At 38.2% G+C, this 16,610-nt stretch overlaps 1 pseudogene; it reads left to right on the forward strand.

Annotated features, from left to right (window-relative positions):
- Positions 1 to 9,052: 9,052 nt before the first annotated feature.
- Positions 9,053 to 15,711, forward strand: LOC118847272 (annotated as a pseudogene).
- The last annotated feature ends 899 nt before the right edge of the window (positions 15,712 to 16,610 follow it).

Consider the following 16,610-nt stretch of genomic DNA (forward strand, 5'->3'; position numbering starts at 1 on the left):
TATGGTCATATTGTCTCCTCAATGGAATGCAAAACTTTATTCAAATGCCACCTTCTACATGATAAATTCCCAGCTACAGATGCCTATCCACCAAAAATTATCTCACATTAATTTTGCAAATACTTATTCAAAGTACATATTGTTCCCTTGCCCTTTGCTCCCCAAGTCCCAGAATGTGAACACATTGATGGCAGGTACTATTTTATTTTGTCTTTATCCATCACCAGTGACTGCAATAAAGACTTGCACATACTACAGGCCTAAATATTTGTTAAACGGAATTGAACTTTAAGATACAGTGGACAAAAAGGCAACTACACAGTGTCAAAGAGGCAACGAAAGTAAGGATCCACATATATTGGTTGAAGAAAGTCAGGCTTTTTCTATAATTTTGCAGGGATTTTCTCCCCCATTACAATAGAAATGAACCTTTTTTTACATTGGAAAATTAAAAATTCCAAAAACTAGTTCATCTGGTATCACCAAATCCATTCTTGAAAGTTTCCGTTGGCACCTGTTCATGCTCTGAATTTCCCAAATAGGCCAGATATTTTTCTTTTAGTTCTCTTTTCTTTGTCTTTTTTTTTTCCAACTACACTTAATGTTACTTTAAGATGCTCCCTCACTGTTCTGTGACAGTGTCATGACCCACCAAAGTCAAATATAAAAACCTGGAAAGTGCCCCCTAGCTTATTAAAATCAGAGTAGTATCTATTCTTGGAAGCATCTACGTGACTCAGTGGATAGAGTGCTGGTCCCGGAGTCAGGAAGACTTGAGTTCAAATTTGGCCTCAGATACTCACTAGCTGTGTGACCCTGGGCAAGTCATTTAACCTCTGTTTGCCTTAATCACTGGCAAAGTGTATTAGGAGGGCAGAGTTTATAATCTCAAAGAGGATCATAAACATGTCTGAAAAGTTCGGAACCGCCGGATATAAGAAACTCTCAAAGTAGAAGGCAGAAGAATCAAAACATTTATTTAGGCTCCACAGTAACCAACCCATGAACCAGCAACCCCATTTTGATATATTGATCAACAGCTTCCAGGCCCAATAAGTACGCCTTGAAAGAGTAACCAGGAGGCTACAGAGAAGCATGATTGCGTAAAGCAAAATCATGTTTCCCCCTCTATGGTAATAAGATTACCCACTGGCCTGAAGTCTTTGTTCAGCTTCCTCCCGTAGGTCAGCTCTGCTACTGGCAGCTCCTGCTTCAGCTGTGGCTGTGGCTGTAACTGTAGCTGTAACTGTCGCTGTAACTGTCGCTGTAACTGTCGCTGTAACTGTCTCTGGCTCCAACCGGAAAAGGAAAAGAGGATCTTCAAGCTGTCCTCTCCCCTCTTATAGAGTTTTTGACATCATCAAGCACCGCCTGAACGACCAGGGCCGATTGGTTCTTGACTTGGCCCCTCCCCCTAGCGTAGCCGTTAACACCTCCCCTCAGCCAGCCCCATGACTCATCACACAGGAAGTTGTCTGCTTCCTGGAATGCTCTCCGGGCCCCCCGCCCCAGAAGAGCAAGCCACAGTGTCCAGAGGCTCAATGAGGTAAGCTGAGTCATTCAAAGAAAACAAAGGCCATTCTGGCTACACAAAGGAAATGGCAAACAATTCCAGCATCTTTGCCAAGAAAAACCCATATGGGGTCAGGAAGAGTCAGGAATGACTCAACAACAACAAAAAGTATCTATTCTTGGTTGCTGGCTCAACATGTTATTTTATTTTTTCTTGGAGAATTTTTCCATGTTGAAATGTTTCCATTCTTCGGTCACTGATCAATATAAATGAGCAGCTGGTTATATTTGAAAAAATAAAAATTAACCAGCAATGGTACATCTTATAGCCCTGTTTCTATCCTCGAGAGCTTCCAATAGCCTATTCTTCCTGTGAATTTTCTGAACGGTGTATGTATTATTTCATTTCATACCCTTCTCTTTGTCTTTCCACTCCAACCCTCCCTTCAGTGATGCTCTATGAGTCTCCCTCACTGTTCCATGATAATGTCATGACACACCAACCAGAGACACTTATGGTGAATTGTGCATAATGAAAAGACCCACCCGTAGCTTTATGATGGAAGGGTATATTCACTATTAACCACCTTTCACCCTAAAGATAGAATTATAGAAAGCAGTAAATCTAGAGCTGTCCAGAAAAGTCAACCCAGGACGGGGGAAAAGTCAACCCCAACCCAGGTGACAGATACAAGGTGATGATAGGGGGCATCAGGGGACACCTGGCTGTAAATCCACCCATGGGTACATTTGCAGCCAGGTGTCCCCTGATTCCTCCTATCATCAGCTTGCCTATCTGAAGCCTTCTGTCCATGGCAACAGCTGTGTTTGACAGGTCACCTAGTCACAGTATGCACTGTAGCACCCCCAGCTCTTTTCCATGCACCCCTGTTCTTTGTTTCCCTCCCTCATAACAACTTGCTTTCTTGCACATATTACTTTTTCCTATAAACATAATTCCCACTGTGAGGATTGGAAGTTTTCTGGTTACCCATTCATCATGAAAGAGATTGAAAGCTCTGATCAGAAAAAGAGAAGAGCCATGCAGCTTAAATGGAAAAAAAAAATGCCCTTTTGAGATGACATTTCTCTGACAGCCCTTCCCCCACCTTGTCATGTTTAATACCATTACCATTAACCTTAATTGCCCCCTCCCTCTTTTGTGTATCTGTGTCTGTGTGGAGGGGTTGAAATCCCCCACACATTGAATCTTACTGATGACTTGAAATGCTCTCTGCTAAAAACTTACCCTTAGAAAGGCACCCAATGTGAACTTTCCATCCTTACTAAGTGTACATCTAAGGTTGACTACTTATAAGACCCTGCGATATTCCAATTATAGAAATGCTACCGAAGAGAATCTCATACGTTGACCTGGAAGGATCATAATTGTTTGGCTAAGCCATGTTTTTATTAGTAGACAACCTCTGATAACAGTTTAACCCCTTGAAATTCCTCTTCATAGAGCTATATTGTCCTAGGCCATTTAAAGCAGGGGATATGATTTTTTTTTTTTTTTACTGATTATGGGGAAGTCGGGGAAGTCTCTGCATGGATCTAATGAGAAGCTGAGAAATGGGACATAAGCAGACAGTCTTGTGGAGGTTGCAGAAGTAGCAGCCAATTGTGTTGCCGTGTGATAGTCACAAATTTGGGTCACTCTCTCAATTAGCTTAGCTCCTTGTCTGTGAAAATACAGAAACAAAAGCTTCTCAGAACACTTGCTGGTTGGCAGAGTATCTTAAAATACGCTCCCAGAGATGCGATGCTGAAAAATGAAAGCATCAGCATCCAAAGTAAGCTCTGTGGGGCAGCTCTTCCTCTTGCTGAGGTTACGACGCCAGTTGTCTCAATCTCTCATGTTTTTTTTTCTGGTTTTTGCATCATTTTTTAATGCACTTTTGCCTTTTAGTACTCTAAGCTCAAAAGTATTCAAAAGCTCCATGAGAGATCACTTAGGGTGGGCGCTCCATTTACCCACACATTTCTCAAGTTCACCACACCTTAGCTAAAGCTCGTGATGAATTGCCAAGGCCAAAAAAAAAAAATGCTGAATAAAAAAGCACAAGTTTCCAAAAGCGACTTGGCAGGGCAACAGTATCAGCCCCTGTGTCTGTCTATCTCTCTCTGTTTCTGTTTATGATCGTTTCTATTTCTGTCCATTTCTCTATGTCTCTGTCTCTTTGTCTCTGTCTTTGTTTCTGACTCTGTGTCTCTGCGTCTGTGTCTCTCTCTTCCTACCTCCCTCTCCTTTCCCTGCCCTCTCTTTCTCTCCACCCCCATCCCCACCCCGACTACTTGGCCAATTCTTCTGAGAATTTCTAACTTCAATACTCTCCACTGTTAGAATCTGCCTCTACCAGACAGCTTCTCTGGGGAGAAATCAATCTTTCTGAAATACAATGGAGATTTCTGCAATTCCAGAGGCAGGCTTTTCACCAACTGTACACACTGTCTCCTATTAGTCATTATCCACCCTCCCTTTCTCTTTGTGGGAAATTATGTGTATTTTCCATGCTGTGAGAATGAATAGTAATATGAAAGCCGAAAATTTAGCATTTAAAATTATATCAGGACTTTAATCTCTGAAGCTGTCAGAAAAAGGCCGTGGCATGAGGTAGGGTAGAGTAAAAAAAAAAAAATAAAAATGATTCCTTTAGAAGTCAATCTTCATTCCATCCTGTTTATCTCAGCCTCATCTACCCCCAAAGTAGAACTTTTATGTTCTGGAGCATAAGTACTGACCATCTGTTGTACTTTCAAGTGGGTGTTTTGAAAAGAGCTAATTCAGTTGTGCAACACCACTGAGTGGAGCCACTTGTAAAATTATATTTAGGTGTGTTTTTCCACTTGTGGCAGAGCTGAATCATCTTCATCTTCATTTAATTATATAACTCAGCGCTCAAAAGAATGGGCTTCGCCACCTTGCTTCAAAGCCGAGAGAATGCTATGTTCTCTCATAGGCATGTGGGAGAGAAGAGTCTTCCTTTGGTCTCCATCCACCTTACCCTTTATTTTCTGGTGCTACGAAGCTAAGTCTGCCAGAGACAAAAACTAACCTAGCTGTTTTCTGGTAGCTATGGTTCTAACTTCTGGAAGCTAGAACTCAGGTCCTGCGGCACATCCTTGTCTTTCTGTTCTTCCAGGAAAATCAACGCAATAGCGTACGGGGGGTTCAATGGGTAGGTAAAAGGAAAGGGTCACAGCTTCCATCGACAAAATGGGAAACATTCTTCCTCCACCACATTTTTTATTTAATTTTTAATTTATGGAATAAAAAAAGCATTTCTATGACAATGCAATAAAAAAGATAATTGCATATGAAACTGTAAATCTGCTTTGTACAACTTGCTATTCCTTTCAAATATACAACAAAATTATTGTGTAAATTTCTTTTTTTTTCTTCCCCCCCAAGATGGCTATCATTAGACAGAAATAGATATAGATAGATAGATAGATAGATAGATAGACAGATAGAGAGTGTATGTTTGTAAAATTATTCTACAAAAATACTCTGGACTGGAGGAGGGTTGAAGTGGAGGGTGGAGAGGTGGGGTTGGGATAGATGGCTATATGTATGTGTATGTATATATAATGTGTGTGTATATATGTATATGTATATATATGTATGTATAGACATATACATACACATATATATAAATAGAAACAGATATATACTATCAATATACTATATTAATAAATATAGATGCATACTATATGGATAGATTTAGATAGGCTGTGTGTGTGTGTGTGTAGTGTGTATGGGTGTATGCATATGTGTATGTGTGTGCCTGTATTGTGTGTGTATGTGTGTATGCTATTTACTACCTAGGTGACCTTGGGTAAGTTACTTATATTATTTCCTCTTATATAAAATGAAAAGCACGTGGTTCCATTTATTCTTTGTTTTGATAACATTGTTACTCACCAGAGATTACAACCTCTCATTGTAAATATGAGTTAACTTGAGCTCAGAGAGATAATGTGTCATAGTCAAGGTTCTACAAGATAGTAAGGTTTAGAGCCAGGACTCAAACTCAGGTTCTCTACCATCATATCTAGTATTCTTTCCTTTGTACCAAGAAGTCATGCTTTTTTTTTTTTTGCTAGTTTTATACAGTACTAAATCTGAAATGGGCAGCTAGGTGATGCAGTGGATGGAGTGCTGGGCCTGGAGTCAGGAAAAACCTGAGTTCAAATCCAGCTGCAGACACTTACTAGCTGTGTGACCCTGGACAAGTCATTTAACCTTGTTTTCCTCAGTTTCCTCATCTGGAAAATGGGCAGGGGAAGGAAATGGCAAACCCCTCCAGTATCCTTGCCAAGAACACCCTAAATGGAGTCACAAAGAGTCAGACACAACTGAAATGATTGAATAACAACGACAGATCAAAAATGAAATTATATACGGATAACAATTTAATTTTTTGTATAATGCTTACAGAATTTCAGATATGAAAGAGATACTAGAGATCATTTAGTCTAACCCTCTCATTGTACAGGTGAGAAAACAGAAGATAAGAGGGATTTAATGCCTTGCCTAAGATCATACAGCAATTTAGTGACCACAAAGACTTAAACCCAGTTCTCAGTAGAAAGTTCTTTCCTATACACTTGACTGCCTCAGGTGATGACTAGGGAAGCACCTTGGAGCACTTTAGAAACCCAGGTCTTTGTTATGCATGCTTCAGCAAATGGCTCTAATGAAGGAAGTATTCCCCAATGGGATGACGTTTTCAGAAAATCTAGTCGGTATTTGCTTTTCCAAGGCACCATCACTTTCCTGGGAAATCACCAAAATCTTCTTAGAGGATTATCTTTGAATATAACTTGGCTTCTGGCTGTGTTCAACAACTCCAACTCAGATGACAAAAACCAGCTGCTCTGCATCAGATTGTCCAGCCCTGTCAGGCCTGATTTGTCATCTCAATTGTCTAATGTGATAGAGGAAATTTGATGTTCCCCAAGCAGCTTCCAAAGGGCTTTACTTTGGTGATACATAGTTCTTCACCATGGACTTCAAGCAACCCTCATCCCCTGTAAATTGATTTTATCTTCTATTTAAAGAAATAAGGTATTATTATTGTCGTCATTATTATATCATGTCCCCAGAGCTCACAGCTAGGAGCCAAATTATGTCCCATGTAACAGTTGACCAAGTCACCCATTTTTAGCTGTATTGAGATTAAATTTTACTTAAAAGGGGGCAGCTAGGTGGGTAGCACAGCGAGAAGAGCATGGGCCCTGGAGTCAGGAGGACCTGAGTTCAAATCCAGCCTCAGACACTTGACACATGTACTAGCTGTGTGACCTTGGGCAAGTCACTTAACCCCAATTGCCCTGCTCCCCCCCAAAAAAAAAATAAATTTACTTAAAAGAGCTCCTATCACTGCTGGATTATTTCATTGATTGACTGATTTCCATTTGCCCAGAAGTGAAATGAAGCTCCGGTCTATACACAGTGAGCCCGAGACAAAGAGGTGCAATCCTGACCACACAACAAATTTACTGTAAATTCATAGACAATGCACATCCAGAGAAGGAATTAGGGAGTCTGAATGCAGACTGAGGCAAACTATATGCTTTCTTTTTTTTTTCCTTCTTTTTTGGTTTTGTGTCTTCTTTCTCATGATTCATTCCGTTCATTATAATTCTTCTTTATGACTGGACTATCATGTAAATAAGTTCGTTGGTTTACATGCTGTCTTGGGGGGAGGAGGGAAGAAAGGGAGGGAAAGTTTGGAACACAAAAACTTGTAGAACTGAGTGTTGTAAACTAAAAATAAAAAAATATATTTATAATAAGTAAATAAATAAATAAAAGAATGAAGAACAAACAACAGCACAGCTGAGGGCCTGAGAGAGGTTAAGTAATTTTGTTCAAGGTGGACATAACTTAGTCATAGCCTCTATGACTCAACTTTCTTATCTGCAAAATAGGGATAAACCCATAGTACTTGAATCCAAAGAGGTTCCTGCTGTGGCTAAAAAAAGTATAGTAATCCATCAAAAAACAAAACTACTTTAAGAAAAAATTTTTAAGTTTTTTCTTCAGATCCTGGGAGAGGGAGCAAGGGGCGGGGGAAGAAATATATGGAGAAGGGAGAAATGTATGAGTAAACCCTTTTCCTGGTTTAAAAAATATCTATAGACAAATCATAAAAGTTTCTCTGGAAAGGGGACTTTTTTGACCCCTTCAATAGTGGACAGCCCTGACCCTGATAAGTTTGAATTGCATAAAATGCCAAAATAAAAGTGTCTTAATTCATCCTCTATATACAAGATGCTGGCACACGGGAGGTTTATGGCCTCTGTATCTCAAACAGTTATGGGGATTCTTCTACCATTTTCTTAGTTTGTAATGGAATATAACTGGAAAAAAAGTCCCACTCAATTTGATAAGTATGCCTCTCCCAATATAGAATACAGTAAGAGCATAAAAACAATTCTTTATTTGTTTTCTGTGACTGGGGCTGCCCTTAATAAGGCTGGCATTGTCCCCATTACTAAAAGAAGAGGGGTCATACAGTGGATCTTTATGGGGTTGTACTAGGGCAAATGTTCTTAAGCTGAGGTCCATAGATAGATTTAGGGACTCCTTAAACCTGGATGAGAAAGCAATCACATCTTTATTTTCATAATGCTCTAACCAAAATATTTTGTTTCTTTCAATTATGAATATAGGCAATAAACATAACTATGAGGCAAGATCCATAGGCTTAGCCAAACTACCGAAGGAATCTATGATGCAAAAATAGATTAAGAATATCTGTGCTAAAATAAGTTGAGAGAAAGAGAACCAGGTAGTATAGATGGCAGCTACCCAATGAGAGCTACTTTTGTTCCAAACTGGATTGTTAGTAACAGTGATGGATATAAGAATGGTTCAGAAATAGGAAAACAATTGCCATCATATAATTAATCAGAAAAAAAACAATTATAACCAAAATCACCTGACTACATTGCTAGGTACAGAAAAAGTTTAAACAAAGCACAACACCAATTTATGCTAAAAACCCTACAAAACTTAGACATAGAAAAGCCATTTTTAGTGATGTAACTACTAGATATCAAGTTTTGGCCAGTTGTCTGTGTTCTCCTGATTCTCCCCACTTTTCTAGAAAGGAGCATAGTCAAAATCCTCATAGACCACCACATCTCTGTCTATATGAGAAACTCTAGGTAAGACTTTTTCTTCTAATCCCATCCTTGCTTCCCACTATTTTCTCCTTCTCTCTTGAGATTGGAGATACAGATACACTCAGCTTTGGGAATTCATGGAACATATGTCATTACAACTGAGGTTCCATCTAGAGGAAAAGAAAAGAAAAACCCTAGATTCTCTGTCAGTTATGAGATTTACAGGTGGTTTATAAAAAGTAAATAAAGCCAATATTGTCTCAATATCACTTTCCTGGGTGACATTTAAATCACCAATGAAGGAAAAGGAGAGTTCTGTTTGTATCCTGTGAAGTCACACCCTATATTCTAGCTGGTAACATCAACTAATTTGTATGCTTTTAGAATTAAGTACAACGAAATGCATATGTCTGAGGTCTTTGGGCTGACCAGATCAGAAGCAGAGGAAGGGAAAGCTTACATGCTGCCAGTACTGAAACTGGCTTATGACTTCCAGTCCAAGTAGGACAGCAAGATAGTGAGACCCAGTTTAAGAAAGAGAGGGTAGGCAAGGAGTAGCAGAGGGAGAAAGAAACAGAAAGAGACAGAGATGGCGAAAGAGAGACAGAGACGAAGATGAAGAGAGAGGAAAGAATCAGGATAAAAAGAATTCATAGCCAGAGCATAGATCATAAAAGTTTATTTGGTGGGAGAATCAGAGGGAAAACCAAGAGAAGAAAAGACTTCTCTATCTACCCTTCTCTTATCTACCCTAATATCATAATCACAGCATTTCTCTCCCAATATCACTCCAATCTTTGCCTTCATCTTCTTCTCTTTTAGAGAATTTCCATTTTGCAACCCCAGTGGGTGTTGAACTTGCTGAACTCTGTAATTCACTCCTGCCCCAGCCTCACAAGCATTCCTTGACTAGGAAGGTAAGCAAAATTCCAAGTGTCAGAAGGATTAGCTGAACTTCAGACCACTCTTTCAAGCCAACAAGGGCTGAGGTAGGAGGCAAGGAAGAATCCGATCTAGAGAGCATTTTACAATGATAAAAAAAATCCATCTAAAAACCAGAAGTTAGTATTATTTGCCAAGGGAAAATAATAGAAGCTTTTTCCCCCAATAAATGTAAGAGTGAGGCAAGAATGTCTTCTTTCCTTACTATTATTTGACGTAGCTCTAAAAATATTAGTGACAATAATAAAATGGAATAAAGAAATTAAAAGGCATAAACATTGGCAAAAATGAGACAAAATCACCCCTTTTTGCAGACAATATGATGGTTCATTTAAAAAAAAAGAAACAGAATTAGCAAAAAAAAAAAAAGCAGCTTCAATAAATGATCAGGATACAAAATAAATATCCCCCAAAAGAAATAACATTTTTATATTGCAATAACAAAATCCAGAAGGAAAGTATAAAAAGTGAAATACTATTTAAGATTACACAATGAACACCATACTCAAAAGTTGATCTACCAAAATGTAAATAGAAATAAAAACATGCTTTAAAGGAATTAAGAATGACTCAAGTTATTGTTAGGATATCACTTGTTCATGATTGGACTTTATCCATAGAAGAAAAATAATACTACAGAAATTAATTTACACATACTAACACTCCTCATTGCTATATTAATCAAATTGTGCAGAGATACATTGTGGAGTTAGGCAAAATAATGTCAGCTCACAAACATTTATTGAGTGCCTACTATATGCCAGGCATTGTGCTAAGTGCTGAGAATGCAAAGAAAAGCAAAAGACAATCCTTGTTTTCAAGGAGCTCATGGTCTAATTGGAACACAACATGAAAACAACTAGGTACAAACAAATTAACATCGAGGAATAAGATGTAGAGAATATCATAGGAAATAAGTAAAAATGAATAATGGAATGATAATAGTCCTTTTAGATCTAAAATCATTTTATAAAGCAGCAATCATCAAAACTATCTGGCACTGGTTAATGGACAGCCTGTTTTCATTTATCGGTGCTTTATTTTAATTGCTTTGAACCACATTGTGAAGACCAGGGTTGCCCCATTTCCTGGTAATAGGAATTTGTTGTTAAGAAGTGTTTTTTTCAGTCATGTCCAATTCTCTGTGACCCCATTTTGGTTTTTCTTGGCATACATGTTAGAAATATGCTTGACACTGAAATTCAGGTATCAAGGGTAATTTATTATTATTGAGGAATTCAAAGGAATTGGTAAACATTCCTGGCCAGGAGTGGACTCCACCCTTCTCTTGGAAGGGGGAGTGGAGAATACAGCAGTGAGACCAACCTTATTCTGTTAGACTGACATAGATTGCTGCATTGTACTCAGTACCTCCCTTCAGAGAGCAGATTGGTCTGCTCCCTTCTGGATTACAATCTTTCCTACACACCCCCAACATGCAACTCCTTGGTATGTTCCCCTCTCCTCAACATACGTCCCATGTTCAAAAATGGCAGAAAACTCCTCCCCGTGGGTGTATGAGGTAATATTCAATTAGCCAATTAAGCTTCAACTCTGACCATTATCTGGCCAGTTTAGACCAGTTTTCCTAACATCCTGAAACTGCCATTGGCTGGGGACCTTCATCCTGGTTAATAATCCTTCTTTGTTTAAGCTGACACTTCATTAATTACTCTGTGGAACTTAATTAACTCTTTTGTGGAAACCAAACTTTCCCTAACTTTTACCCACCTCTCACATACATAATGAAATGGTTTGCCATTTCCTTCTCCAGCTCATTTTACAGGTGAGGAAGCTGAGGCAAACAGGGTTAAGTGACTAGCTAGGGAGAGTTTAGTAGGAATTAGTTTTCTCTAAAAAACAACAAAGCTGTCTCTGGACATGATTGGCTTAGCCTCCCTAGGTAAAACTTCGTGATCACCTATGGGCATAAAAAATCTGACCCACATGGAATCCTTCCACTGCTGACTAGATGATTTTCCAAATGCAAATGAGGGAGCTACATCAAGGGAAGCTAAGTTCCCCAGTATACATATTGCATATCCTTGCTGTGTTAACTATTCAATGGCTTGCAAGAGTCTCATTTTGTCACCAAATTGAATTTGGGCTAAGAGGACGTTGCCATTAGGCCAGCCCCTAACACATTGATGGTTTAAGGTCATAGTAATATATGAATGTCTAGCTGCAGAAGCAAGGCTAAGAGATGGATCATCATCATTGTAGTTTGGGTTTGGGTGGTTATTTTTATTGTTATCATTAGTCAACTTTTTCTCATTTTTTTATTGGGTTCAGAGACAACTCATCTTGGGGACAAGTTGCTATAATGCTATGATTCCTTAAAACTTATTGTTTTATGGACTGTTGGCTGGTGGACAAATTAAATAAAAATATTGGAATGTAAGCTTCTCTCCTGTAGGTTCCCTGAAAGCATATTAAGGATAATTCCAGCAGCCAGCAAGATGATAGGGTTAATATGTGCCATCTTTTTTCCGCATAACTTTGATTTCTTCTGCTAAGCCTTTATATTTTGAAAGTTTATTAATTCTCTGTAGTTTAGATATTATGAGGATTTGATGTAATCATCTATTAAAAATATTATTCTTAAATGTTTATAGATCAACGTTATGTTCAGATGGTTGTTCGCAATGATTGTCTTTAATGATTCTCTGGATCCAAGACAGTTTATTTACTGACTCCTAGAAGATATTTGGAGGTTAGTATTTATTTCTCTGGGAATTCATTACCTGCTAGTTTTTAAACAATAGTGAGCTGCTGATATTTAACTTGAACCACCTAATTATGTTTTTTCAAGGTATCTGGTATGTATTCTAGGTATTTAAATTTTTGTAATTTGTAGTGATATGAAGCCATTTCTGCCACTTTATTGCATAATCTTCATCCACCAATTAGTTCAGACTCCTTAAGAACAACCTTTCCTATTATTTTCTGGTGGCAATGATTTGACCCTAAAGTATTATCATAAGCCCTCCATTTCCATCAATGAATCTGTGTGACTCCATTATTTTTTCAGTGCTTCTTTGTCAATATATTGTTGATTATATTCATGTAGATGTTGTCTATTGAGTACCTTTTATTTCCACTATCAGAAGCATTATTTACAATACATTTTGTAAAATTCACCATTGTGTTTTAACTACTTCATTAAAAAATGAATGCCTTTGGTTACATAAAGCAAATCCCCTTTGTGAAGTCAAGTTTGTTAAAAAAAAAACACTCCTGTAAATTTTAACCAGTTTGTTGTGTCCTCTAAAATCATCTATCAATCTTCATCCTTGTGATGAAAGAAAAATTTGAGAGGTAATTTCTGGGTAATTAATAATCAATTTTATTAATTATGGCTATCAGATATAAAATGATGGCCATTTGGCTTTCTCTCATAAATCAAATACAAATCATGGAGGCCACTCACATTTATATATCTTTGGAAGAGTGAGTATTCCTAACAGATGGAAATCACTCTGATTAATTAGCAATTAATAAGAGAATTAATATTACAATGAGAAGCAGGCTAGAGCCGTGACTTTGATTATGTCACTCATTGGCAAAGAGAGACTCATCTCAAGCCAGACCAGGGGTGGGGAACTTGTGGCCTGGAGACTACATGTGACCCTTTAGGTCCTTGGGTGCCACCTTTTGACAGAGTCCAAGTTTTATAGAACAAATCCTTTTATTAAGAGGATTTGTTCTGTGAAGTTTAGATTCTGTCAAAGGGTTGCACCCAAGGATCTAGAGGACCACATGTGGCCTTGATGCCAAAAGTTCCCCACCCCTGAGCCAGACCATTCCTACCTTGGCCAATCAATACATGAGGATCTATCCTCCACCCAGTCAATGAACAATGAATGGTAAGAATTCCACCTAGATAAGATGGTTTGGGTGGGATGAATTCTTTGGTCTGGGTCAGAAATGCCCCTTGAGAGGCTAGACTTTAAATGAGAAAATAAAAAGGAAAAAAAACCTGGACACCCCCCCCCCCATTACTTGGTTATTAATATAAGAGAGAGATAACCATTTATCTCATCCTTCTTTATGATGAAAATAAAGCTGTGTTAGAGTAGTAAATCCTGTGTTTGGTGAAAATTGTACATTCATTTGGACACTTTTTATATCCATTGTCATGCCAAAAATGTATGTAGAAACTGGTGATGCAGAAGTATTAATTGTTCTAAAAATATTTCATACTTTGTCTTCAGGATGTCATTCAGTCTTTTAATATTCAGAACTTCAGGTTTCTCCTTAAAAGCCTTATGGTCAGTGTATCTTGCCTAGGGAAGATGAAGGTATTTGTGAGTATTTATATTAGGAAGGCAGAATTTATGATTTCAAAGAGAATCTCATATGTGCCTAAAAGGTCTGGAACCGCAGGATATAAGGAATTCTCTAGACAGAAGGCAGGAGAACTAAAGCATGTATTTACACTCCACAGTAACAATCCCACAAACCAGCGTCCCCATTTTTATATTTTCATCAAAAGCTTCCAGGCCCAATAAGTCCGCCTCACAAGAGTAACCAGGAGGCCACAGAGAAGTGAGATGGTATAAGGCAAAATCGTATACATGCTTCCCCTCTACGGTAAGAAGATTACCCACTAGCCTCCAGTCAGCTCTGCTACCGGCAGCTCAGCTTCGGCTGTAGGCGTCTCTGGCTCCAACCGGAAACGGAAAGTAGGATCTTCAAGCTGTCCTCTCCCCTCTTATAGAGTTTTTGACATCATCAAGCGCTGCCTGAACGACCAGGGCTGATTGGTTCTTGACTTGGCCCCTCCCCCAGCGTAGACCACGTTAACACACCTCCCCTCAGCCAGCGCCATGACTCATCACACAGGAAGCTCTGGTCCTGCCCCGGAAGAGCAAGCCCCAGCGTCCAGGGAAGCTCAACGAGGCAAGCTGAGTCGTTCTAAGAAAACAAAGTCCATTCTGGCTACAGTATTGCCTTCACCCATTGTGTTCAATTTGACCTCGAATACAAGCTCAAAATCTTTGTTCTCTTCTAGAGCATATTAGAAGCTTTTCAGTTTATTTAGTCCAAATGACGTACTAATATGTTTGGAGACATTTTCCACATGATGAAATAAATATTTCTTGTGCTTTACAGTGGAGGCAATATGATTGTATTTCATCCATATATAACAAGTGATTAATATCACATTTTGGTATACCATAATATCACCTAGTTAGTTCAATGGCACATGGACCTAGAGTTAGGAAGACATGAGTTCAAATCCTGCCTCAGATCCTTACTAGCTATGTGACTTTGAGCAAGTCACTTAACTTCTATCTGCTGAGATTTCCTCATCTGTAAAATGGGGATAATAATTGTACCTAACTTTAGTTAGTTGGGAAAAACAAAATGACGTACTTATAAAGTACTTTACAAACCTTAAAGTGGTACTTGAATGCTTATTTTTATTATTAATACTATTATTGTTGGTATCCCTCACCCTGGGCAAGTTGGTATCCCACCTGGCTACTAGGCTGCATTTGAATGGTGCTCTTTGGGGGGGGGCACATTCTAGAACTCTTGGAGAAGTCCTAGGCAGTTTGGGCTGCCAGTGAGAAGGTGATGCCATAATGCAAACCTCCAGGATTTAAAAGATTATGACATCTGAAACTCACAAAGACAGAAAACGAAACCTGAGATTTCTCAGGACCACAAAACGATGGCACAAAGTCCCTTTGAGCAGACATTTAAAGTTGAATGTAGCTTTAACTTTTTGGAGGAAGCAAAGCATACGTGACCTGGAAGACTATTTGGTGAGGAAGATCTTGGAATGATGGCAGATTGCCTTTCTAGGCTCACTAGCAGTTTACAGGAAGAAAAGCAGTATATTTCACTTGGCTGGTGTGTAGGTCTGTTGTCTCCAATAAAATGACTACTTAAAAGGAAATTTGAAGAATATGTGATGCTTGGTTTGAACTGGCTTCAAGCAGTCATTAATACTATCTCCTGATACAGAAACTAAAAGAATGGAAGCATCCACATTTTTATAAACAATTACGTGGGTTGTGAAACAAGGAAAACTATTTTATTTTGGATCCTGGATATACTGGTAGTATAGGTAAAGGTATAGATGGCTATCCATTACAATTGCATTGAGAAGTGTCACTGAGAAGACTTCCTCTTTCAGAATATCCCTGGACTTTGTAGCTTCCAGAAATAGATCTCTTCTAAGAATTATGAAGTAAGGAGGAAAGTGGAATCTTCCTAAAATGCCATTTAATGAAACCTAACAATCTACTTCACATTAGAGTGGGAAAATAAACACAAGGAGCATTTTTTTTTTATCTCAGTGAAGTGAAAAATACCAATTGTAAGCTGTTGCTGCAATTCGTATTTGTATGGTTATTTGGGGAAAACTTTGTAACTGCTTCTTTATCTTGTTGCAGTCCTTCATACTGCAATAAAATGTGATTTGATACTGACATGAAAAAGATAAAATGGTAAGACATTTTACTAGGAACCACAAAGACCTATTACCATTGGTATTTTTGAAGATTGTTTTATTTAAAAAAAAATGTGTAGCTGTTTTGTGATCATATTGAAAAAAAAAATGTTTAAACCACATAGTCAATAATGGATAATTTTTTCATACTGAGATACCGTGGGAAGCAAAATGCCTTAATTATTATTATATTTGAAAAAGCCAATGTGTTGTGTTATGTTACTTATATCTTTTCAAAACAGCTGTGCATACATGAATGAAATCAGGGATTTTACATTCATATAGAATATTGCTTTTAGAATCTATTTTGCACAGTTTGAAAAACTTGAAGACATTTTCCCCTGATTTTTGTCAGAATTAGTGTGTGTATGTGTGTGTGTGTGTGTGTGTGTGTGTGACTGTGTATGTGTCTGTGTGTGTGTGTGTCTAAGTGTCTAGGTGTCTGGATGTGTATAAAAAGCTGAATGAGAGCTGAATGAATGCTTCACTGGAAATATTCTAGCTAATGTATATTCACTTTTTAAAATCATATCTCGATTTCTATTATTTTCGG

The sequence above is a fragment of the Trichosurus vulpecula genome, chromosome 4, assembly GCF_011100635.1.
Source record: "Trichosurus vulpecula isolate mTriVul1 chromosome 4, mTriVul1.pri, whole genome shotgun sequence".
Lineage (NCBI taxonomy): Eukaryota > Metazoa > Chordata > Mammalia > Diprotodontia > Phalangeridae > Trichosurus > Trichosurus vulpecula.